Source organism: Vidua macroura, chromosome 1, assembly GCF_024509145.1.
Source record: "Vidua macroura isolate BioBank_ID:100142 chromosome 1, ASM2450914v1, whole genome shotgun sequence".
Lineage (NCBI taxonomy): Eukaryota > Metazoa > Chordata > Aves > Passeriformes > Viduidae > Vidua > Vidua macroura.
Window position 1 is genome coordinate 106,299,116 of NC_071571.1, and position 26,914 is coordinate 106,326,029.

Consider the following 26,914-nt stretch of genomic DNA (forward strand, 5'->3'; position numbering starts at 1 on the left):
GGGGTCCCCGCGACCCAAGGCCGGGAGTAGGCGGCCGCCCTCGGGCGAGCGGCGGGGCAGGGCAAGCCCCGGCTCCCTCCCCGCCGCCCCCGCGCCGCCCCGCACGTCTCCACCATGTTGTCTCGGTGCGCAGCGGCGCGGAGGAGGGACCGCCGCCGCCAGCCCGGCTCCGCGGGGGCCGTCCGGCTCCTCCCCGCGGCCTCCGGTTCGGGCGCGGAGGCGCTGCCCCGCCGGGAGGCGCGGCGATCCCGACCCGGAGCGCATGGAGGGAAACGCGGTGCGGAGGAGGGGCCGCGGTGCCCACCGGAGATCCCGGCCATAGGGGCGGGGAGTCTCCTCCTCCTCCTCCTCCCGCAGCGAGGTTCCAGCTCCCCGCACGCACCGGAGCGCTCGGCTCCCCTCCTCCTCGTCCCTCCTCCCTTCCCCTCCTCCCCGCTTCCCTCCCCGGGTCGCCGCGGCTCCGGGAGGAGCGGGGGGGCCCCCGCTTCCTTCCCTCCCCCCCTCCTTCTCCCACCCGCCACGCCGAGGAGAGGCAGGTGAGGCCCCGGCCGCGTCCCCGCTCCGCCGCCCCACGGGAGCGGCGGCCGTGATGGCGGCGGCGATGGAGGCGCTAGGCCCCGGCCGCCCGCCCCCGGCCTCGCCCCGCCACCGCGCCCCGGGGGCGTGGGGCGTCCCGCACCCCCGGCCCCTTCTCCTCTGCAGAAACTTTCTCGGCAACTTTCTCCCGGGCCCGAGCCCCTGCCCGCGGGGCCGAGGGGTCGGGCGGGCGGGAGCCGGGCTGGGCTGGGCGGGCTGCGTGGGGCGGGCTGCGGGGAGTAAGGTAGTGGGGGAGGGCCCCGTGACCCCTGCTTGGCCCGGGTCCCCTCCCGGCCCCTGCCTCGGGCGCCGCGGCGCTCGCCCCCCGGCGGAGGCGGCGTTCGCCGCCCGGGCTGGTGCTCGGCGTGAGCCGCTCCCGGCTTCGCTCCCGGCGCGGGGCCGGAGGATGTAAAAAGGGCAAAACTCAGGAGTCGCCTGTAGCTTGGCCTGCGTGGTTTTATATTCTATTAATTTTTCTTCCCCCCGCCCCACTGTTCTGGTTTATCCTATTATCGAGCCCGGAACATGACCGCTGTGCATTTCTGAGTCATTAATTTAAATGTTCAATCATCACACTTCATCAAGGCTTCTTGTCTTCCTTACTGTTTAAGAAAAGAATGTGTTGGACACACACAGGCCCCTGTTCCTGCGGAGTCTGCACATAACTTTCTGCTCTCCGTGGACCCGCAGGCTTTATGTGCTTAAACTTGTGTGCTCAGACCAAGGGCTAGTGTGACTCCTCCAATTTTCATTATTACAAATCTGTGAAGTTTATGATATGGTTATTTATTATGTTAATGTATGGGCTTCTGCGTGTCTTGTATGCATGTGGGTATGGTCCACTTGGCACTGGCAAACTAGGACAGAAATATTTCTGAAGCTCATATTGTAAAGGTGTATTCAGATGTACCTGCTGGATTTAACCGTAGCCAGTGGCTGGTCATTAATTAAAAATTAGGTGTTTGGATTTACCTAAAGTGGCAGAATGTTCCAAAACCAGTTTTGAAGCTTGGAGTGTGTTGACAAAGAAAGTGTATTGGTTTTCACTTAATATAATTATTAGATAGTTGAATGATATTTCAGGCAAATTTTGCAAACAAAATTGATCTTAAGTCGGGAGGCAGATACAAAAGTTTACTTCAGAGTCTTTTTCTTTCCTTTTTGGAAAGTAAGCATTGAAGAGGGATAGAATTGCCTTGTCGGTTACCTTTGCAGGACCTCTGTTTGTAGGTGTAGCCCAGCCATAACCATGTTTTTGTTGGCTTCACAGAAGTAAGAATGTTTCCTTTCCAAACAACAAAATCTCGTACTTCCACTCTTACTTCTGGTGTGTATCTGTAAATTTAGTTATAGGAGGTTCCTAGTGAGCATAAGCATAGAGTGGAGACTCTGTGTGTGTTCTGCACAGCCAGGGTGTTGTGGTTAATTTTGGGACAAGGTAGCATCTCTGATGGCAACAGGGACAGCAGCATGGGCACTGTGCTCCTGCTGAATTTTGAAGAAAAAGATCCTGTGGTACCAGGTGTGGCAGTAGTTAGTAGCAGCAATTGCTAGTAATTAATTATTCCACGTGCTTTGTTAGCTTTATTTCTTTAACAGGTGCAGCTCAAAGAGAGCTATAATCTCTGTGTGCCTTCAGTCTCTCTAATAACTCTTTTAGCTGTTAGAAGATTTCAAATAAATTTGGCAGCAGAGGTCTCCCAGGTGGGCTGTTTCTACCAAATTTCTGGAAGTAAGGAAGCCTGGTAGAACGGTGCTTTTAACCTGCACAGCAGAGAATTCATGGCAATGCTTACCTCAAGCTGGAAATTGCTGCAGGAAATGGGGCCTCCCTGGTTTTGCTGCTTGCAGAGCTACTGGTCCAGTTTTCAATAGTCATTTAATAACTGAACCCCAGTACCATTCTATTTGGAATGAGACTGGTGAGCCCAAGGTAGCTTTAATCTGTATTTTGCATTACAGTGAGAGATTTTCAAGGAAATACTTGTTACTCAACAACCATTCTTTGGGTACAAAACAAATGAGTGGAACTGAAAGTATACTTAAATTGCTGCATTATTTTGAAATAGGTGGAAAAATACGTAATACATTTTTGGTGCGCTGCATACTGTGTAACAGAATTACTGAAAAACTTCACATTATAGGGGTTTTTATCAATATTCATGCAACAGAGCAGAGAACTAGTCTTCTGCACCAAAGAAATGCTCTTTATTTTGAGCTTTGTGCACTTCTGCAGCCCCTGAAGAGCGAAATTATCGCTCTGTTCAGTCTGATAAATCATGGCTGTCACGTGACAGCGATGCAAAAGTCTGCAGTGTGGCACACATCAGATTATGTGGTCAAAGTTTACTTTTTGAACAACCTGGCTGCATGGTTTTACTTTTCCATATGCGCTACCTGTGGACAAAAGCTGTACATTTTCAATAGACACAATTCCTTGTGTTCAAAAAATTAGTTACAAGAAAAATGTTCTTTCATTCATATTCCCTACTTGCATCCAACTTTTCCACATTGTTTGATCACAGTTTGAGTGAGGTGCCTTGATGTTAATTTAAAAATTGGTGTCAGTACTAACACAAAAATGACTTTAGGAACGCGTCCTTATTCTGCTGTGTCACATCAAGCAGCCGTTTTCAGATAGGACACGTTCTGTGCATACGTACACAGCCTGTCGTTTCTGTGAAGTCCTCCTGAAAGGTTTCAGGCTTCTAGTACTAAAAGTCCTGTGCCTGTTGATGGAACAGATTGATCCATGAGGAAGAACTGCAGTTTCTCTAACTACTGTTACAGAATGGGTTCGTTTTTGTCTTGGAGGAGCCACCTCCCAATACAAGTAGGTAACTCGGTCTCAGGATTTTTTTCATTTCTGTTCACCTTTAGAGTGCCAGTAGGAGGCTGTTTTATAGTGATGGATTTTATGATGTGATAATCACTATTTTTTATAATTTTTTAAAATACTGCTTTACAATTGCCATATGGGAACTTCCTTCAGTCACTACAGTCCCTGGCTGCATTCACACCAATTATTAGAGCTGTAGGGTTCCAGATTGTATCACCAATTGCCAGGTTTTGGAGGTAAACCTGGACATGTGTATGCTTAGTTTAGTAGGGAAAATGTAATATTGAAAAGACGCGGTCAACTAATTGTAGGACAAGTTTAATTTTAGAATATAAGAGATTGTTCTTACTGCCTTTTGCACTTATGGGGATTTATCCTTGATGGTGCATCAAAACAGAAACTGGCACCAAAGTAAGTTATTGAAATGAGGGGGCTGCACCCTTAGGTAAAGTTAATACGCATGGCTGATTGCAGGATCAGAGATCAAGATGATAGTAACTTTAATGCCAGAAATTGAGCATGAGTTTTGTTCCTTTTAAACACATATTCTTTGAAAATGTAAAGGGTAGCTGGAAAAAGGATAGGAAATGCTCTCTGTAGTCATTTTGCATAGGCACTGCATAGACCACTGGGTTTCACGCTGTGTCCTGTAAGTCAGTGGACCAAAGCCATGCACAGCTGAAATCAAGCCCTCGAGCTGGACTTCTAGCTAGCCCTGGCTGGTTATCTGAGCCTCACAGCTCAGTGGGCTGCTGTTGTAGAGGTCATCACTAATAGCATGTAAGGTTGTGTTGGCTGTTGTGACCAAGACTGGGGTTTTTTTTCGATTTTTCTTGTCTGCAATATTAGGTAATGTTATAGAGCATGGTTGGAGAATGCTGAGGAAGTAAAACCTTGGACTGGAATAATTTGTATTTTGGCTTCTTGAACACTGTTAGTTGTTGAGTAGAGAATTGGATAACTTTTTTTGCTAACCTGGCTGTATTTTATCTTTGCATTTTTGGAAGGTAAATGCTTTTATAGTAGTGTTACATGAGACTTTAATAAATACCAATATTGACTGCACCATCTTAAATGTTTATGTAAATTTTGAATTCTGATGGTGATCCTGAACATCAAATAATTTGTCTTTTGACTTGTCACTTCAGGGAAATGAAAAACTTCTCTGGCTTAAGGTGTTTCTATGGTTTTCTTCACACCAGAAGTCTAGAGAAGTCTGGGAAAAATAAATGATTCTTCAGAGGTGATGAGCCCTTTTAGTTGAAATTTTAGGATTATCTAGATGAGGCTTACAAGAATGAACAACTTTGTTTAGTTCCATTGACAGTGAAGTTGAGTAAACACACCCACATAAGTAAATCTTTGCAGATCAGGGCCTTTAAATTTGTTTTGGAGAAACTTTCAGGAGACTTTTGTGGCATTAATCACACATTGAAACTCAGTCTTCGTATTGGAGGAGTTTGATTTAGTAGGGTTAAGTTCCTTTGCACATGCTCCGAGCACTCTGTAGTGTTGCAAAACCAAGGCAGTAGTAGTGTTTTATTCATGATGTGAATTATGGAGTTTAAATGCAGTCAGGCCTCAGGTATGCTTCCCAGGACTGACAGCCCTTATAGAAAAAAAGGGTCAGAGTGGAGGATGGTGTTCACGTTCCAAACGTTTGCCCATAATTCAGGCAAACATTTTGATGGTGCATGCAAACTTTAGAACTAAAATAAAGTATCTGGGCTAAAGGTTTTGAGATTTTCGACCCTACCTAATGGCTTCACAATTGTGAGAAAAGGCAGTGCTTGTGCGAAGTATTTAAAGAGTAATTAGAGGGTGCTATGGATCTCTCGTGTATTGCAATTGTATAGCATTATAACTGTTTTGGCAGTCAGCCAGGAAAGGGAGACTTAAAACAAATTAATAGTGAACAATCCGGTTTTAATAAGTTATTTTAAGTATGGTTAGATAACAACATTAATATTTATGCTTGAACTGTGACAAAGAAAAAACAGGTCTCAGTTGTTATGTGTATCTTCTTGCTTTTCAAGAACATTTTATTGGAAACTAAAATCATGACTGACACTTGTAACCACAGAAGAGTAGAAGAAAAACCCTCCAAGGTCCTTCTCTTTCTTTACATACTTTTCATGTTTCTGGTTGATTTTTACCAGCTCAGCCTGTTCAACATAAATACTTTATTTTGCCAGTAATAGTACCCCAAAGTCCAGAAGCTAAAAGACTGCCCCAAGGACAGCATGGCCACAGACTTTCCTAATTCTTAGGCTCCCTTCCTGAGCATCCAGTATTGCCCAGCATTTCAGATCGTGGGGGCCCATGGTGAACCTCTGGTCTGACTCAGAGGTGTTTGGGCTTGATGGTCTAATTCATAAAAACTGGCCTTTCGATAGGCTTAACTTAACATGTGCCTCACAGATGAACAATGCTTTTAAGGTTTTTAAAGTATGCTTCACTGAAAAATGAATATAGAATTAATGTCTAAAAAATATTCTTGTTTGTAAAGTGCACATTTATCTGAAAAATAGCATTTGTTTGCCAAACTTAGTAAAGAAAACATTATCAAAACTGAGATTGAGGGAGGAAATTTAAAAATAAATATGAAAGTTCTGTATTTCATTGTAAAGTGTTAAAACCAAATCACCATGATTAATCATAGATCTTTTTAGTTCTCTCATATGTCCTTTCTTTGCCTTGATTTTGATCTGTTTTTCTGGAGGTCTGCAGTTTGAGATTAAAACCTTACATTACTGATTCACAAATGGTGGTCTTCAGAAGAATATTAACAGAAAAAATATGTAGTGCTTCAGTTAGAAGTTGATCAGACTTAGTCTGTGAGAAACACAGAGCTAAATGTAACATTTATATCTGAAATTTGTATAAAACAGGGGTCTCCAAACATCTTAAAAAATTACAAATCTGCACCAAACCTAATAGCAAAGTTCACATTTTAAAAATCTGTAGAGACATGGCATTTATATTCATGTGAAGACTAAGCAAGGGTGAGATGAAATGGGAGGAAAGCTTATGGTGATAAAAGCAAGTGGTTTGTGTCCTTCTTCTGGTACCTTGAGCTGAAAACAGAACATGCCAGCGGAACATTTTCCGAGTGCTGGTGTTTTGTTCATACCTGGTATTTAATGTTTGTGACCAGCTCTGATTGTGGTAGTCAGTTGAAATACTGCCCATTTCCATAGAGGTGTGAACTTACAGCGATGCTCTGATGAAGCTGTGCATGTACTTAGTAATGCATCTTAGGAGCTCGTAGGTGATCTCTCCGAACAGAAAATCCTGCAATACTTCAGTGACAGGTGAGCGGGAAAATACAGATATTTGTCGTCTTTTTTCCTAATGCAAATTTATGCAAGGCTTAAATAAGTTTTGCAAGACAAAGACCATTCTCTGCTCTGTGTGATGACTGGCCCAGGTGATTTGTGTATCATTCTTAAAAGAAGCCTGTCTCTTACTGAATGGGGATGGAAAACTTGTAGTTTTCTTTTGTTTGGGGTTTTTGATCCTAAATCTGAACAAAGTTTCTCTTTGATGCACATGTTCTTTAGGTGAAGCCTACTAAAGAGCAGTTGTTATAAATCAGACCAGAAGTCTATCTAGGCAAATATCATGATAAATTCTGAATGTCTCAAGTAAAAATTATTGGAAGTTTAGTTTGAGGCTAATTTTCAGAATGAGTTATTTGAGCAACAGATGGTACTTCTCATTCTGTCTGTCCTAAATAAAAAGTATTCAGGTTTATTCCAGCAGCAATGCCTTAAAATGTAAGTGTGCTCTCTGGCTTCTGAGACATGTGATATGTGGGGTTTTTGCCAAAGTATTTTCTTTGGTTTTGTTTTTTTTGGGATTCCCCCTGCCATATATTTTAGAATATAAGTTGCATTACAGAATGACAAAGCCCTTAAAGCAAAGAGAGGATCGGTTTGTTGATACTGGTGTTTAATATTTGTTTAATGGATGATTAAAGGTTATAATAGCATTGGCCACATCAGCTCATCCATACCTAACTGAAAAACATTCACTGGGGAGAGAAAAAAAGTATATTAGTCTTGCTGTAGACAGCCATGCTGAATTCTATTTTCATAGTAAAGTTAAATACTCTATTCAGGAGCACTTGGAGCATAGAGCAAAATAGTATTCCTTTTGAAAACAATTACCCATGAAGAAAAGGGAAAACAAGGATAATTCCTGAGGTGTTACTACTAGTCAGTTGGGGAAATTTTCTTGAGTAATATTTCTTTTCTCAAGCCTGAGAAGTAGGCATTGTATTAACATTCTGTAGTTGGTGGGAAAAAAAGGGTTATGTGTATTTATTTGGTGGGTTTTAAGGGGTGTTTTTTGGCTTTTGTTGTTGTTTTTCTGTGGTTCTGAGTGAGAGAGCAAAATGCAAGTACAAAATTTTCAGCTTCAGATCACGCAAAAATTAAATTCTAACTGTATATGGCTAGGAAGCAATAGTAATATGGGTACCTTTTTATTTTTTACTTTCAAGTACAATTCTGTACTGTATTTTAAGCACAGCTACACACTTAAAACACAATTCATAAATCATAGTGATTGAGGCTATTTAAAGTGATAAGCTTTCAAAATATCTTGCTGAATAATTGCATATTATGTAATTTGCTAAAGATATCAATCTTTTTAGTTTTAGGAATTATTTCTTATCTTGTACACTGTAGAAACCGTAGAACTGATTGATTCAGGCTATCATGATGTGCATAAAATGAGACAAGTGTTAGTTTATAGATGAAAAATTATTTCCCTGGAAACGTTTGACTTGTTCATGCATAGTAGGTGTATTTGAATATTCTGGAATTCATTTGCATTGGTTATGAAATCTAGGGCTCTTTGATTACCTCCCCTTCCCTTTTGCTTAGGTCTGACATATCATCAGAATACTATTTAAATCTGGTGCATACATGGTGAAGTCATAGCCAAGTTAATACATGACTTACATTAACAAGCATAACACCTTTATTTTATATGGTTACTTTAAATTACTATTTTACCTCAGATTTACACTTGGGCTTCTTCGTTCTTTTCCCAAAGAAAGACGTTGAGCCTTACTAGTCAGTAAAATATATTGACTCTACATATTAGATTTATACTAATTCTGTTAGCTTTTTGCCAGGGGCATGGATTTTCTGTGTGTATGTTTAATGTAATAGTAAAGTGTCTTAATAATTCTCTTAAGCTATATACATAATTATTTAAGCAATGACAGTGCAATTTCTATGCAAGACATTTTTATTTCTTCCTAGCATGTGTTCAGTGGCATTTGAATGGAAATTCTGATTGAAATTCATATAAATAACCAGTGTTACATTTTAAAGTACAGGTTAATATGTTGCTTCCTAGATAAGGATATGGAGGGCAATAATTCTAGTGCAAACCACATTTTGCTTTAAATCTGATAGATATAGTTACAAAAGAGAATGTTAGCTTTATTTTGTGAATAATTTTTGGTCACTACAACCTCTAAGGCATTAGAATGGATAGATCCCATATTTCCAAGTTTTTGTTTTCTTAGATACATAAATAGAAACAAAAAAATCTCTCCTCTGTCATTTAACCTTGTCTTCCCTAAATGTGTCTGAGATTCAAGTGAATCACTATGTGGATGACATTGAGGGGTGGAATATTCTTTACACTTGCTACAGCTTTGGTTACTTTAGATATTTGAATATTCAAGTTCTGATTTCAGGTGGTTATGAATTAGGTCTGCCAATTTGGTGATTTAAATTTGTTTAAAATTTTGATAGCTAACAACATAATTTGAGTATGTTTTAAAATTCAGTATAGGTTTTCCTAAAAGTAAATCTGTGTCTTTCTAGGAATTTCAGTTAAAAATAAAATTCTTTCTCCACTTTAAATATTAAAAAAAATGCCATCAGAAGGGTAGTTTACTATTATAACTATATAGGACATGTAGTCAGTCTGTGTAAGACTGAATTTGGCTTCACAGGTCTGTTGTATTTTTGCTGTTACACAAATAGTTAGAAATAAACATTGTTTACTGCATTATGTGCAGTACAGTGTAGCCTGGTAACCAGGTAATATATGTGATGGAATCAAATAATATTTAGGCCAACAGAGTAACCTGCAAAGACTTCTGAGCCTGTTGATTTATCACAGTGTAAGAAGTTCTTGAGGAAACCCTGATTGCTCTGATGGAAAACTGAAAAGTTTGCTGGTCTTACTGTTGCAGGATTTCTACAGCTTGGAAACCATGCCATTAAACTGTTGCTTCTCTTAAAATATTTCCTAGATTTGATGGATTTTTACTTTTCCCTCTAGTTCCCCTGAAACTGAAAGCCAAAGCAGATGCAGATAGTACAGTTTTACAGTCAGAATATCTGAATGGGATCATTCTCTTTAAAAACATTGCCATGTTAAATAACTTCTCACATGCTTTAAACTGAAAGGGAAATTCAATTTTTTTATTTTTAAGAAGTTTGTTTTAGGATTGTTTGTTTGTTTGTTTGTTTGGGGCATTTTTTGGCTAATTAGGACTGGAAAATCTGAACCTGTTTTTATTCACAGATATTTTAGCGTTGCTATTCTAGGATGTGATCCTTTTTCACACTGAAGTCAAGTGCAAAATTCCCCTTGACTTCAGGGAGAGTTGGATTAGCTGTACACAAAAGGACTAAATCGTCCTCTGGGATAAATGGAGGCAACTCTATTGAAATAGACTTCATTAGAGTATAAAATGAAGACAAAAAAAGTGTTGCCTGCCTTAACAGGCAGTGAAATTGGATCTGTTAGCTCAAACAACTAGGTTAATTTAGCAGTTGAATCAAAGATTTTTGCCCTTTTTCAATTAGATTGTGGTTATATTAGTTCACTGCACTGAGCAGTGAATAACAATATGTCACTTAACCTTGACTACAAATATTTTACAGAAACTAGAATCTCCATGAACCTTTTTTTGTGGCTTAAGAATTGTCATGAGAAAAACACTTGGTAAACGTTAAGCAAACTTTGGAGGAGTTTATCCTTAAGTAGATTAAAGGAATCTGTTTGATTTGCTGTTTAAATCTAGGCTTTATATGACAACTTGTGTGAGGTTTGGGAAGCCTTGTTTGTATTTTCAGCCTCAGGCTGGCATCTTGAGTGTCTTTATGTAGTCTTGCTGAGGTGAGAATTGGGTAATTCATTTACACCGAAAATTGAACTGGATGTTATCTCACGTGTTTGCTGGTGGTGTCTGGAGTAATCCCATTGAGTTCCACAGTAGACAGTAGTGCCTTTGGCTTCTTCCACTAATGCTTTTACACGACGCTATCTGTTTTGTGTACACAAATGATGAAGAAATAATATTTGACAAATGAACTCAAATGTAGTGATTACCTATGTAATACTCTGCTATACTTCTTGTAAAATGTAACATTTGTGCTCTTGTGTATCAAGATTTTTCTTTTGGTGCTTCTGGTATCTGTTGGAATCATTAATTAATTCGATTATCTGTGTGATTATTATAACCTAAGCACTTTCTGTTTGGGTTTCTTGTACTTCCTCTTTGAAATTTCACAAGGGGAAGGGGGATGGGAGTATTGTAATCTCCTTAGAATAATTTGAGAATGGGCCCTTAAATGCTGCCCCACATTCCTTTATTAACATTTCAGGGGTGAAATAAAATCCGCTCCCTAGGAAGCTTCACAGAGCTCTTAGCTGTTTAGCATACACAGCTCTGGAAAAAAAACCCTCCCCAAATAACTGTTGCTGCAATATTTAGCTGGTGTTAAGGGGTTAAGTAGTAAACTGAAATTCTCTGAAACACTTGAAATGCTAAATTTACAAAACAAGACACGAGAACTGTTTTAAGATTAGTCATAGTTAGGAAGCTTATTGAAGCACCGGCACCTTCCTGGATACATCCTGTACTTTTGTGTCTTCAGTCTGCTTCATCTATTCACGGTCCTGACTGTTTTTGGTTTTTAGAAACTCTTGCTGCAACTTCTTTGTGACTAAGATGCATTGTCAATCAGTCTGGTCCTCCCTATGCCAGCCAACTGCCCCCTTAATGCAGCAATTCACTTGGATGAATAGTGCTCATACTTTAAGGAGACAATTGTCTACCAGAGATAGAGAGTGCCAAGTTGATTTAACTTTGTAAGGGTGTGAAAGAATTTTTAAATGGGTACTGTCAACTAGCATTGGCCTAGAGCATCAGCTGCTTGAAAATTGTGGTAATTGTTATAATCTGATTATATGATCTGAACAAATCAAAATTTGTTCAGAATATTTTAGTCAATCACAGAGCTGCAGAGAGCATTAGTACCCCAGAAGTGGTTGTCAGACAATCGCTCGTGGTCTGTCCAGAGCTGTAGCAGACGTGTCCTGGCTGGATGTACAACATGGCTTTTTAAATGGACTTCTTTTTTGGCAGTGCATCATTAAATGGGTGAAAGAATATAGGATTTATGTTGTAATCTGCTCTTCCAGTTCCATTTAATGTCACAGTGTGTGTTTGAAACACTTAGTTGGGTGTATAATACAGTGTAAAACCACAACTGTAACCTATTGTTACTGTAGTGCCTACAGAGCTGAGCTACCATTTAGCCAAGCCAGCTACTTGGATTATCCATTACCTGGAATTGTTTAAAAGTGGACAGAATTTATGAAAATTGCATTGCTTCTTTGCTGACTAAAGTTTTTTGATGCAGTTTTAGTTTTAGTGGAGGTTGAAAGGATGGTTGCCTTCTAGGTACACCATCACTTGAGTGCAGAGGGTTTCGTGCTGTGCTTTCTTTCATTCATGATAGTGTAAGGATAGACCTTTACTAAGCATAATCTGGGCCCTGATATTTCTTCACTGCACTTCTGAAGGGAAGAGAGGGTGAAAGAATTAAGAAAAAAACATATGGAGAAGAATGCTCCCTGAAATTCCTCATGTTTCTTTTTCAGGGAGGCCAGGAAATCTGAGAAAATAAGTTACTTCTGTCAAGAGCCTGACAAAATATGGTTATTATCCTAAATGTGTAGAAAGGATGCTGTTAACAAAATACTCAGTTTAAAGGAGAGAAAATTTCTTACGGACATGGTAGTAAGTAGTGAGTATATTTGGGGGCAGGGAGGAGGGTGTTTTCCATGCATCTCTGAGGTCATTAGGCCATTACAGCTGCAACAACATTGCTACTAGCTTACATACATTTGTGGAGAAAAAAAGAAGCATTGTTGTTTCAGTGCCTGGCTGGAATAAGCAGTTTGTTAAGCAGCGCTGTAAGATTGTTGTTTTAGGGACATCTCCATTAGTAGATGTGCAAATATTAGTAAGTGTATTGTAGACATCAAAATAAAAAACCTAAAAAACCTAGATTGGAGAAGGTGAAGAACAGGAGCCAGAATAACTTTCAAATATGAAAGACAAGATATTGATTTGAATTTGTCAGCATAACATGGAGAAGAAATCATGTTTAACCACCTTGTCTGATGAGATTGGCTGGGTGGATGAGAGAAGAGCAGTGAACATTGTTTATCTTGACTTAAGTGAGGCTTTTGGTGTGGTCTCCTGTAGCATCCTTATAAACAAACTGATAAAGTGCATGCTGGGTGGGTGAACAGTGAAAGCAACTGGAAACTGTCTGACCTGATGGGCTCAAAGGGTTGGCATCAGTGGCACAACTTCACAAGTGGCTCAAAAGCTGGTGGCCAGTCACTAGCAGTGTACCCTGAGGCTCAGTACCACAGACAATCCTGTTTAACACCTTTGTTACTGACCTGGGAGTCCCACAGAGGTGCACCCTCAGCAAGCTTGCAGGAGGAACTAATAGACCAAAGAGGGCTGTGCTGATATCCAGAGGGACATTGACAGAGGAATTGTCTGATGGGAACCTCCAGAAGTTCAGTAAAGGGAAATTTAGTGATCCTGGGGAGGAACAACTCCAGGTTCCAGTATGTGGTAGGGTCCAATCAGCTGGAAAGAAAGTGCAGAAAAGGACCTGGGGGTCCTGGTGGGAAAGATGTATATGAGCCATCAATGTGCACTTGCAGCAAAGAAGACCAGAATTGTTCTGGACACATTAGGAAAAGTTACCAGCAGATTAGGGTGGTGATTCTTTCCCTTTACTCACCACTGGTAAGACCATGCTTCAAGTGCTGTGTGCTTCTGGGCTCCCCTGTACAAGAGAGACATGGACACACTGGAGAGAGTCCAACAAAGGGCCACTAAGATGACTAAGAGTCTGGAGAATTTCTCTTACAAGGAGAAGCTGAGAAAGCTAGGATTGCTCAGCCTGGAAAAAAGAATGCTTGGGGGCACCCTATGTGTGTAAATAACCTAATGGGGTGGAATAAAGAGGATAGAGTCAGGCTGCTTTCAGTAGTTTCCACTGATAGCGCATGAAGTAATGGGCACAAATTGTAATGCAGGAAATTCCATTTAAACATCAGAAAAAAGAGAGGTTTTTTGTTTTAAGGGTGATAGATCACTGGAACAGGTGGTCCAAAAAATGTTTTGGATTCTCCATCCTTGGCAATAACTCAAAACCAGCTGGACACAGCCCTGAGCAACTTGCTGTTATTTACATGCTTTGAGCAGGGGGGGTTGGGGGAGGCATCCTCCAGATGTCCCAGTTTCAGCTGTTCTGTGATTTTCATTTAATGATTTAAGAGGGCCAAACTAATAAGTGTGGCAGTAGAAATTAAATACAGGTGTTGAAAGGCAGAGTATTTTTGTTTGTATTCACAGACAAGTTTGTTTGTTTATTTGTTCCTCCCAGCTTTCTTATGACAGCTTGGGAAGAGGGGAGAGAACTCTTTGTAACTGCATTGTTCTCTGGGGTGCCTTAGCTTTCTGCTATTAATATCAAGGCTGTGTATGGCTTTATTGTCAGCTGTGTCATCTCACTCTCGCAGCAGCAGCAGTGAGGCTGCTGTTAACTTTCCTGCTGCCCAGAAGACTGAGCAGCACCAGAGGCTTTAAGACAAGGAAAAGTTTTCATCTCGTGTCTGGAAAGGTGTTTTTTCAACATCTGTAATTAGGGTAATTTTTTTTTTCTTCTTAATACTGTAAAAACATAGGATGTGAACACTATGCTTGCTCCAATGGTCTTTTTTCCAATCTTGATGATGTTTTTCTTAAAATTTTCTCCTTACATTTGATTTAAACATTCTGAATTCATTCATCCATGCTGCTCTTCTGTTGGTATTAGAACTACAAGCTTCTATTAGACTGATGCAAAACACGGAGGTGAAAAAGGAGATGAAACAGTTGCATATGGATTTAAACATTCTGTTATATGTAACTGTAACATCCTGCCAGTAGAAATACGGTCACAATGAACATTTGAGCTTGCACCACAGAAAAGCACTTGATCAGTTTGTAAGACTAATTTTCAACTCTTTGTCTTTGGATATGTGAGTTAAAAGAGATGAAAGTTGGCACTATGTTTCAGGAAATTTGTGTGAATTTAAACCTGAAACTTAGATAGCGCTTAAAAATTTTGTAAAACTTGTAAAACTTCAACTTCACACAAAATTGGTGAGCCTGAAAATACTTGTGTACATTGTTTTAGTCCTTATCTCAAGTTGCCTGCTTGTTAGTTGTAATTTCCACAGAAGTTCTCCAATTCCAGAAAGATGTTGAAAGTTTTACTTCTGTTTAAATGCTGTCTCATTTGCAAATGAATAAGTGTGTCTTCACAAGCTCATTTGTGTTTTCTGGTAATTAGGACAGCTATTACATAGTTGAATGGCCACTGCTGCACAAGAGTATATATTTATGGAACTGTTATTTACAGACTGGAAAGATGAGAGAGACTTTTTGATGCAATTAAATGTTTGTAGTATTACTGTTACAGTAAATTTTTATGATGTACTGATCTTCCTAAAGATAATGCTTAAACCTTCTGTGGAAAAAATGAAAACCACTTTCATGTATTTAGAGAGGCCTGCTTTGCACTTTAGAAGTACAACTTTCCAAACAGCAAGCAAGCAAGGATCATTGTACTGTAGACAATAAGCAACAAACACAACACCTAGCTAAGATACAAATTCATGTGTGTGTGATCTATAGTGTCCTAATCTGTATGTGATACTATTTTTAAAGAAGGCTTCAGGACAGATCTGGGGAACTACAGATTACTAAGCCTGACATCTGTTCCAAGTAAATCAGTGAAAATAATAATAATGAAAATAACATGGATAAACATGATGTATTGAGGAAGAGTTAGAAGCCTGCTGTGAAGGGATATCATGTTTTGCAAACTCGCTGGAGGTTTTTTGAAAGCAAGTACATGAATAAGCAAGATCTGACAGAAGCAGTTTCCTTGGATATCCAACAAGCATTTGACAAGGATCACTACCAAAGAATTTTGAAGAAACCAAGCAGTCATGGGATAGGGGGAAAGGATTTTATGTGGTTAAGTTAATCTCTAAATTATAAGAGAAGGTTTGGAGTAAATAGAGTAGAGAGGAGCTCCAGGTAATAATTCTCCAGGGTTATGTTAATGGAGCATGTTCAAGTTAATAAGGTGTATAGAAGAAAAGTGAGCCCACAGTCTTCACTGATGGGTAGCAGATGCAAAGGCAGACCCTAGAATTACACAGGGACTTGACATTGCTCAGCAACCAGACATTAAAATGGCAGATGAAATTTCCCATAAATTGCTTTATGTGTTCTTTTTGGAGGTGGAGAAGAACAATCTTGCCTTCTCATCTAAAAAGATGACTTCAAAGCTGACTATTGCCACTAGAAATGGTTAGGAAAGAAAGGGAGAATAATGATTATAACTTCTAAGAAGTTTAATCATCTTTGCAGTTTTGCCCTGCTTACACCTATCCCTGTCATTGCTGTAAAAAGAACATAGTTGCAGTTTCAAGGAAGAGAAAATCTGAAATATGGAACAATTTCTGTAAGGGGAGCAGCATGAATTTGCTAAGGTAGAAAAGGTGACTGAAACTGGTGTGACAGCATCCTGTTAAGTGTTCAGCAACTAATGAGACAAAATAGGGGGTGTTTATTCAATGTCTTTTTTTAGTGCATGCATGCTAAGAGGTATCTAATGAAAATAGCAGCTGATGAATTGAAAACAGACAAAAGGAGGTGGTTCCCAACAGAACGTGTAATTAAGCTATAGAATTTCTTGCCTCAGGAATTTAAGGAGTCTAAACATTACATCAGTGTAGAGGGAAACTGCTGTTTCGTGGAAGAATCATCAAATACCTACCTATTCCTGTTCAGGAAATCCTGCTTCTGCAAACCATTGGGGGATCAAAGAATATTCTTGGGAAACATTCTGAGTATCTATTGTATTCTTGCATGCTCCACTCTTGGCTGCTGTTAGTGAGAGGGTATTTGAATGGACATGGACCTCTGGATCTTACTTAGTACAGCCATTAGTTTGTTTCAAAGCTTTCCCCTTTTTTATTTTTATTTCTCTGTTATTAGTTTTCCAGAATCCTTTCTAACAGTAGTACTCAGACTTTGGCCCACAATGGGGTGCTAAGATATTTAAGGAGGGTTTTAAGGCCACTGGTTACATATTCTTTTCTTTGTGAGACCTTGTGCATGCCATCAAAATATAGAATCTCCAAAATATAAAATCTGATCATGTTCAGACCAGGGATAGGACTGCAGGTACGTGTCAGTCAATGGCTTAATTTCAAAAGACTTTATCCTCTTACTGCTGGTGCATAGAACATTTTGGTCATGTAATGGATGTTCTAAGGAAGAGGTGGTTTTGAGTGTGTATAGGTCAAACAAATGCATGGCCTGGGCTGACTGTAGACAGATTATTTCTGCTTTCCCTTCTGACTCCTTTGCAGGGATTTTTTATTGCACTTCCTCCTCCTCCAGACATGCTTACTGGTAATAATATACTTCTCTATGTCTCTAATGACTATTGAAATAATCAAGATATCTTACTACTTGTAAATTTAGAAGTAATACTGTGTTGGACAGCAATATTCCATTTGAGAATCTTCACACTATTTGAAACAAGAGACTGCTATTTAGTATAGCTGTCCTGTTCCTTTTGTGAAGGTGGCAGCTCTGCAAATAACAGGTTTTAACTGTTTGGTTTAATCATAATGTATTATTTTGATTTAGTACTATACTTTACTATGTAGCTTATTATTAAATCCTTAGTTCCTGCTTTCTGTAGAAACATTTTTGAAGTTTAGGCTGAGGTTAAGGAATTAGTAGACTTCATAAAATATTTTCATCCAGTTACACATTGTTATCTGAAGATATAGATTTCCTGATAGCTTTCCTTATATAGTTGCCTTATTTTTAAAAATTATTTCATATTCAACAGATATCAAGATTTGTAGAAAGATGTCAGAAGCATGTGTAATAATATTTGAAAGGTGTGCTTATTTTTCCATGAACAAACCCCTATTTGTTGTGCAGGGGGAAAATAATGGGTGCTAATATATACATACAACTTAAGCTAATTCCAGTTACTAATTTGTGGCAGTGCTGCTTCTCACCCTGTTGAAGGACAACTTTTCTAGCCTGATTTTTTGAGACTGTGGAAGGAGATGACCATTAGGCATGCCATGCCACTTAAACTTGTGCATTCATTAGCTGTCAGGAGACAGGTTTGTTAATGCCAGCTTTGGCTGCCTATACATGAGCTGGTTCTGCAGGCTCCCATTATAGTCAGTGGAGAGAAATAAGCACTTTCACTGCATGATTCATCTCACCCCCAGATGGATGTCTAAATTTGGAAGATGAATTCCACCTGAAGTCCATTACTGAATATAAATGTCATTAGTTTAAACTAGGGAATTATTTTTAAAGGACACTAACTTGACTGGCTCAACAATTGAGTAGAAGTCTTTTGTTTTCTTACATGAATTGTGTTTCAGAGGTTTAAAATCAGCACTCTGTAGCCTGTTTCATATTTTGTGTTGTTTGGAGCTGCTCTGCCTTTAAAGCAGGTTTGAAAGTTACAAGTCAGATATATTCACATTGCTTCATTTCTAAGTGTCTAACTCTGCCAGGGTGCCCGACTCTTCCTGACAACTGGTTTGATTGCTGGTGTAAGGAGATGACAACAGGGTTATGTGCCCTGCTCTTCTCATTATGCTAGTTCCTGTTGTCAGAAAGATGTCTTTCTGCTCGGAACTTTCTGCTAAATGTTAGGCGTTAAAAAAAAAAAACAGTGTCCTTAAAATCATTACTCCTCTACAGAAGCCTGTGTCTCTACAATGGTTATACACAAAACTTGTGTGAGGTCATCCAGCCTTCAAATTTTCAGGTACAAAAAGTAGGCAGTGCAAATACCTTTGTTGTTTCTGTTTGTCTGGAACAGACACTTGGTATGACTGGTATCCTTTTAAAGTACTTTTCATGCTGTGCCGTGGTCACACATGCCCAGAATGCACACACACACCCCCCCCTTCATTTTCCTGTTTATAGGTGTTGATTCCTGTCATGGGCAATCTCAGTCTATTCTTTTTTTTTTTTTTTTCCTCTTGGAAACACTGCTTTTTGTGCCATGATTTGTGGCAACTTTTTCTTCATGATCACACTGATCAAGTCCTGCCATCAGATTCTATCCTAATACTTGAATCAAATATAAAGAATTATTACAATCCCATTGCTATTGTACCACTTCTATTTTTCTATACCATTTACTATTCTTATGTCCACTTATATATCAAGGTTGGTAGAGTTCTGTCAGGTCTGTTGGGTTTGGGGTGTTTTTTTGCATTGAAAGGAGTATTTTTTAGTTTCTACATCAGCCTGAAGGTTCTAGAAAAATAGTTTGGGGTTTCAAAATAACTCACAAGAACATTTGAAGTTATGTATATAATAGAAAAATATATATATATATATGTATGTATATATGTATATAATAGAACATCCTTTGAGCATGTTACTCCACCAGATACAACCATGGTGGGGAGAGGAGTTCCTCACTAGGAACTTAGAGGAAATCAGTGGCTGGAAACTTGGACCCAGAAGGTTATTGGTGTTCCGAACTGGGAGGACTGGATGTTGTACTGATAGTGTATGGGCTCCTTACTTGTACTGACAAGGATATAAAGCAGTTCTCAACTCTCTTAAAAATAGCAAAAGTGAGAAGTAGCAGCTATGTCAAGCTATGGAAAGATATGCAGGCAGGTAAAACCCATCACCAGCCCTTAGCACTAGCAGAGAATTTATCAAATAGAAATTGCCAGGCACTTTTAGAAAAAAATACCCCCTCGAAGAGGGGACATAAAAATCCTATTAGTCTCTACCAGTTGGGAGTGGCTGGGTAATTCTTCCAATTCCTAACCTGGCAGTTTAATGCTGAGTGTTGTATGAGCAGAAAATGCAAACCTGTCAGTTTGTGCAATAAGGAGCAGTTGCTGAGCTCTCCATTGGATGTTGAATAGGACTTTGCTTGGGGACAATATCCCTTCTTCCTGTTGAGTTACAGCCAGTACTCAGTAGAAATATGAAGTACTACCTACTGCTCCCCTGCAGACAGTTGCAAAGGGGTTACTCCCTTCTGTATATTTTTCCTTTTTTCTTACTGTGTATTTGGGATTTAGTAGTGTATTGTGTTGATCTTACCTTAGACCAGTCACCAATGAACTGTGCCACTCCTTTGGTGGCTGCAGGTACAGGTATTTACCTCTAATTCTGCTCAGGCTCAGAGTTATCCCTCTTAGTACTACTCTTTGTGAATAGCAGTAGATTCTGGTGCACAGGCCACAGATTGTTCCAAACAGCTGAACCCGTTTTTCAGCAGATCCATTTTGTGTTTAGTCCAAAAGACAGTGTTCAAAAATATGCAAAATTAATTCTTAAAGCTAACCTGTGGAATGATAGTATTGCATTGCTTTCTGCTGGAAAGATGACATTTAGAAGTATTAAGTTTATAAAGCTGGTAAGGACTTAAGGAATTTTGGAAATTTAGGAGCTTAGCAAAGAAATCCCATTTCTGCTGGATAGAGATGATGTAACTTTCTCTCAGATACATCTTGCTTCTTCAACTTATGAGAAGTGAGAAATGCAAGTTTTTACACATCTGTAAGCTATCAGTATGAGAAGAATTAAAACACTGAAATAAGTAAGAAAGCTACATAAAAGGACTTAAAATATGTCTCCCCCACCTTCCAGAAGAGACATAGGGCAATAGGAAGACTTTTTCCTTTTTCTTGTTTTACGGTGACATGATAAAATTATTTTATATGTTATTTTAAATGCTTATATTTTTTATTTTGTTTTCAATAAATACTTGGGCTTATTGAAATTTTCAGTCAGACATTCAAATCTGCAGCAAAATGGTTTTCATTTAAGCTGTTTTAATCATGCTGCTTATTTTTGAAGATGAGCAGTTCTGTCATTGAAATATCTCTATCAGGCAACATTAGTTCTTTTTGAGTAGTGTAAATTTGTTGTTTCCTTGTTACTCGTGACTGAAATCATTCTGACCTGTGACCAAAATGTAAAAGACTCATGCAGGTTACTGAGGAGTAATTTGTTCGGCGTGCGTGCTTCTGCTAAATCCCTAACAACTTCCTTCCACCCTTCAATTTAACATTTAATTGAAATGGAAATAGTCCTTCCTTCTGGCAGTACTTCTAGAGTTAAAAGAATATTGCTAAAAGCCCTGCTTACTGGTTATGAACAAGAAAATTTGTTACTAAACAGCAGTTAATTAGCCTGAAGAGAATTCTTAAACATACATTGTTTACTTCTGAAAACAAGGTTACTAGAGGGATTGAGAATACAAAATGGCCAAGGCCTTACTTACCTATTTATAAAAACATTGCCTGAACTGGTCAATAAAAATTGAAGGATGTCTTTGTGCTGTGGTGTACCCTTTTGGAAGTTAACTGTATTTACTAACATGAAATATACCAAAACTATTTCCTATTGCTCTTTGATTATTAGTGGTTTGTTTCTCTTTTAAAGATAACTTTCAGCCCTCTAGGTGTTGTTCCAGCATCTCTTCTCTCCTTTACTCACCCTTCTCTTATCTATTGTTTTATTTGGTATCCTGTACCATGGCTAAAACTTATCAAAGTTATCTGTTGTGTTCACTTTGCTCATGTTCAGGGAGTGGTGACTGATGATGTGTGTTACATGTTGTTGGCCAGTTCATACTTGGAACATATATTAGAGGGAACTATGTCAGAGGAAAGGCCCATTGACTAATATGGAAAACCTTCTTTTAAAAGGGAAACAAAACTGATGTCATCTCTAAAATATCATTAGAAGACTTCAACATTGTTTTTGAGCTGTATCTTGATAAAGCTGCCCATCACAGGAAATAACTAAGATGGTTTCCCTCTGCTTCACTCCATCAAATAAGAACACCCTCGGGGAAAAGTTTGTCTTTGACATCTTTTGCAGAAATGCTTTTATGAACTGAGTTTAAAGCCCTTTCAGTGGTTTTAAGTGGTAGAGTGAAAATCAGCAGAAGGTGAGTCGAAACAAAAGCAAACAGAATAGGAAGCAAACACTATGTGGTTCCACATGGTTACGTGCTGTCGTTGCAGGCTTGGTATGAGTCTCTGATTGCTAGTCTGGAGCTGGAAAGGGTTGAATATTTTAATCCCTTAAGCAAATGAAACAACATGGATGTAAGGGAAGGTAGTATCCTAGTTTTAGAAAGCAAAGAATGAATATTCTTTTTTTTCAGTAGCAAGTTAATGAAGTCACTAGTGAAATGCCCACATTTGGAAGAAAACTTTTTTCTGCTGGGGACACAGGATACACCTACTTTGCAGGAACCAGCCCTTGTTTAGCACAAGTGGCTGTAACCTGCAAATAAGCTAGTCCTGCTTACAAAGACAGGAAGAATGTGAGTGCTTTCCTGTGGTGATGAGCTTGTTGAGGTGCAGCAGATATGTCTTCATCCTCCAGAAGCAAATTAACTTGGAAGGTAGAACTGTTGCATAGCTGAGATCCATGCACGTTGCGAAACAGTGTCAGGTGCTTGCAGGGCAGATGATGAACAAGGCAATGCAGGATTGGCCATAATCGTAAGAAATTCTGGATAGAGTAGTGGTGAGACTCTTACTGTGTCCTTTTGTCTCTGCTTTCAGATAAGTGATAGACTTTTGATTTTTTTTTTTTCCAAATTTGTTTTGAAGTTCCAGGATTAGAGTTATCTGGATTAACTGAGAGTCATGTCTGTTTAAAGCAGAAAAATTAGTACTTACATTGAGCAAGAAGGACGTGCACCATGCTTTCAGGATATGGAAAATTCTGTTCAAGAGCAGTGCTTAAAAAGATCTAAGAATCATTATGCTGCTGTCAAAATAAATACTAAAGATCTCAAATGGGCCCAGGGAACATCATGATTTTCCACAAAGACAAGTGCAAGGTCCTGCTCCTGGATCTGGGAAATCCCCAGTAGCAATACAGACTGGAGGAGGAATTAATTGAAAGGAGCCCTGCAAAGAAAAAGGTGGATGTTGGTGCATGAAAAATTGGGCATGAAGTGACCATATCCTGGGCAGCATCAGAAGTGTGGCCTGTAGGTCAAGGAAGGTGATTCTGCCCCTCTGCTCTGCTCTGCTCTGGTGAGACCCCACTTGGAGTGCTGGGTCCTGCTCTGGGGCCCTGAACATAAGAGCAGTGTAGAAGTGTTAGAGCAGGTCCAGAGGAGACCACAAAGATGAGCAGAGGGCTGGGGCATGAGGACAGGCTGAGAGAGTTTGGATTGTTCAGTCTGGAGAGGAAATGGCTCCAGGAAGAGTTATTGTGGACTTTAAGTATATAAATGGAGTGTGTCAGAAGCACGGAGAGAGATTTTTACCAGGGCCTGTAGTGACGGATCAAGGGGTAGCAGTTTTAAACTGAAAGACCATAGCTTAGTATCAGATACAAGTGAGAATTATTTCAGGATGAGGCTGGTGAGACACTGTAACAAATCACTCAGAGTTGTTGTGGATGCCCCATCCCTGGAAGCGTTCACAGCCAGGTTGCATGGGGCCCTGCACAACCTGAAAGAAATCCCTGCTCAGGGTCGTGTGGGCTGGAACTAGATGATCTTTGAAGATCCTTCCCAATGCTAAGCATTCTGTGATGATATGAAAGAAGGATTAAGGAATATCCCCTACTTTGAATACCATGTCTGTTCCTGATGATCACTGTTAATGGGAGTTTCTGAAAAAACTGAGAGATCTTGGAGGAAATGAGATGATTGAGTGACTGAAGAGCCATTTGATAGACTGGAACCTAGTGAGACTGCATGCGTCTTGTCAAAGGGAAGGTTTAAGCGAGCTGTGATCTTTATTACACTGGAAACAGGAACAGGGTAGTGGTAGGGCTCCAAGGCAAAGGTGTTTTCTGGATGTTGGCATTAAATTCAGCTGGCATGTGAGGCGTGTACTTTTAGTGGTTACTGTGCTCAAAATGTCGGACTTGTCCAGACTGTGGGTGAGCTTTCCGTAGCAGTCATTTCAGATGAGTTTGGGCATGTGTATACATTCAAGACCATAAAAGGAAACATTAATTTAGGGGAGCCCTATGGCCTCTATTGTGCAAGTTGCCTGACAAGCTAATTAAGATAATTTCTCCTGGTCTTCTTGCCTATGAACGCTGTTATATCTATCAGTAGAGAAACAATAGAACATCACTAATGATAGCTATTAGCATAATAATTCTTGTTTAAAAATCATCCAGCTCTTTCCTTTTCATAAGGGTGTTATTTAGAAGGTGTCATCTTTTTTGTTTGTTTCATTTTGAATTTCCTTACAATTTAATTGTACTTTTCACTTTTTTATGTACAAAGGAAAAACACTATTAAAGCTATTGATTAATGAAGAACAATGTACATGTGTGTTTGTAATTGTTTATACATACTTTCACTTTTTGTTTTAGTGCAAAGGTTGATCTTTTCCAGCTGTCTTCTTGAAATCTTTGCTGTTACTCAGCAAAGAGCTAATTGAAGGAGGTCTGGGTATATGGTCCTTGAATAAATGAGCTGCAACGTTTTGTCAGTAATTTGACTTAATAATTGGATTTAAACACTTTATTTACTGATTTTTTCTTAACATGGTAATCATGTCAAGTATATTAGGATAAAACAGCATTGAGAATAAAGGATAACTTACTTTCAGCTTAGGGTGATGTTTGGTAAAGAGTAGATGGGAAATTCATGTCTGCAAAGCAGGAATGTGCAAGTGTAAAGTACAGTGTATCAAACACAGAGCAAATAAATAATGTCTTAAGTGCCATGAGATTCCTTATCAGTGACCTTTGCTATAATTTGGATGGATATAACACTATAGGGTGTTTCATTGATATATCTCTTTAAGTTGCTGCAACTGTTCCTTTCCTTTATATTTCTAAGTTGACTAATGAAGTTGCAAGAGGATTCTTGCTGATATTGAATTCCTCTGTCATCTTAAAGTATGCCCAGCTGACAAGATGAAAATGATTCATAAGAACTTCAGTATCTGAGTTTCTGGGAGCTTGCAAATGTTGTCATCCTTTTTTCATATGTAGTTCATAGTTGAACATTGAAAGAAATTCCTTCTTAAATTATCTTCTCAGAACAAAAATGCTATTTGTTCTTCTCCCATGTAAGTTTAATGTTGGTTTTTCTGTAAGGCAGATGTCCCTTGGGAACATGTGTTGCATGCTTCATTCTGTGAGACCCAGAAAGCCAATGTTAGTTTAATTCAGTAAACAAAATTTAAAAGTGGCTTTTTAAATAACTTTTGGATACTTTTTTAAAATTCTAAATATACTTAAATAGAATATCTGAAAACTTGATTGTATGAAAATGGTATAGGTTTGTTGTTTTCCAAATAAAATTCAATGAAAACAAGATATTTCTATTTATAAACTGATTCCGACATCCTGTCTAAAATATCCTGGATATCTTTGACAAGGTATGACATGCCTTAGAATCTGAAACAATCTTTTGGCCAGACTTTTTAAATAAACCAAACTTTTTGCTTTTAAGATACTTCTAATTATTTGCAAGTTAATAAAAATAGCCATTACACTATTAAAAAAAACACAGCAGAATTGTTCTTTTCTGCATTTATTTATTGACTATCTACTTAAATGTTCAAGACAATGCAGCAGCAGTAATATTGTCTAGACAATATATTGGTTGTTTTGTCTCTAGTATAATCTGTTGTCAGAGAAAATGTCTTTGTGTGGTAAGGGCTTGAAATTGTATGGCTAGACATTGTAACTCTAAATTTTAAAAATGGTCTCATGTATATGTATTATATATTTCATCACATAAAACTGCTTTTGCAATTCTGATATTTTAGTTAATCTCTCCCTTGTGATCTTGATTGCTGGAATAAAGAAAATTAATCCACCAGTGTTACATATTTTGCATTGTCTGCCTTTTCACCCTTTCTGAAAGTGAAAAATATGTTGACTTCAGTCAAAATTCAGTATACATCCTGAAAACAAACTTTCTTTATGTAGAAGCTGTATTTGGCAGTTGGTAGGGGTTTTAAAAATTAATTTTAACTATTTAACTTTGCCATATTTTCTCTGCTCTGCTTTGGAAGTTAGAAACAGCTCCCTCTTGATGTCAGTCAGGTACCCCAGCTAGGCTCTCTGGCTGCTGCACAGGGTTTGGGGTGTTAGGCATTTTGTTGTTTGCTTAGGGTTTTTTCCCACTCAGCAACTTCTTTATTTTGTGCTTTCCATTGTCTTGCACACAAGGTAGGCAACTTCCAGCTGAAGTGGAGATTGCTCCTGTGAGCAGCTGGAAGCCAAGGAGGTTGATGGGGGGAATGTGCTTTTTCAGATATTGAGCAGTTTGAATGAGGCAGCCTTGCACTGGTGTATCAGACTAGAAGTCAGGCTGCTGCAGTTGCACTTGCAAGATGTGAGTCCTGGCCTTGGCTGTGATACTCACCCCCTGTGGGTTTTCCTAAGCTTTGTTTAGATCAGAATGTTTCTAATGTTTAAGTCAGTGTCAGCATAGTAATAACTACTTCTATTTTCTTGGATAAAATTATTCTGACTTAAGCCAGTAAGCGTAAAACAATTCAAGTGAAGACATACTAGAATGCAAATCCTGTGCAGATGTTGCATCTACATAAGTACATTAGTTTAAATTCATAAGCTGGGACATACCTGTTGGTGTTTTCTTCAGGTAGCTGAGTCTGTAGTCTTCAAGTGGAATTTCTGAGCTACAGGTTGGTGGAGGTCAGACCAGTCTGTACTCATCCTGCTTGTCTCATGTTCCAATGCATCTCCTGCTGATGGCTCTTTATAAAAAGAGACAGCCTTTTTTTTTTTTTTTTGTCACAGTCCAGACCCACAGTGAAGGGTAGAACTCCTGGTTGGAGGCAAAGGCCACTATTGAAGACAAAATAATAAACTAGGTCTTCTTTGACTAGAAGTGTGTTTAAAATTACAGTAGGCTTGCTTTCTTCCACTTCTAGTGTGTCATTCTTGGCCACTTCCTAGACTGATTGGAAGAGCCACCTTTTCTTGCATATAACATCTGGTCAAAGAAAACCTACTACCCTAGATAGTGTAGGTGAAACTCTGACTATAAATAAGCACAAATTTATGAATATGTATGTTTTGCAGAGCCAGCT

The 26,914-nt window shown here is 39.1% G+C and overlaps 1 protein-coding gene across 2 annotated transcripts in view; it reads left to right on the forward strand.

The window, feature by feature from the left end:
• The first annotated feature begins 345 nt into the window (after positions 1 to 345).
• YES1 (YES proto-oncogene 1, Src family tyrosine kinase) overlaps positions 346 to 26,914 on the forward strand; it is a 49,608-nt gene continuing 23,039 nt past the window's right edge. For both annotated transcript variants that reach the window (XM_053982083.1, XM_053982074.1), the window contains exon 1: positions 346 to 536. The gene's annotated coding sequence lies outside the window, so the exon portion shown is untranslated. The remainder of the gene's footprint in view (positions 537 to 26,914) is intronic.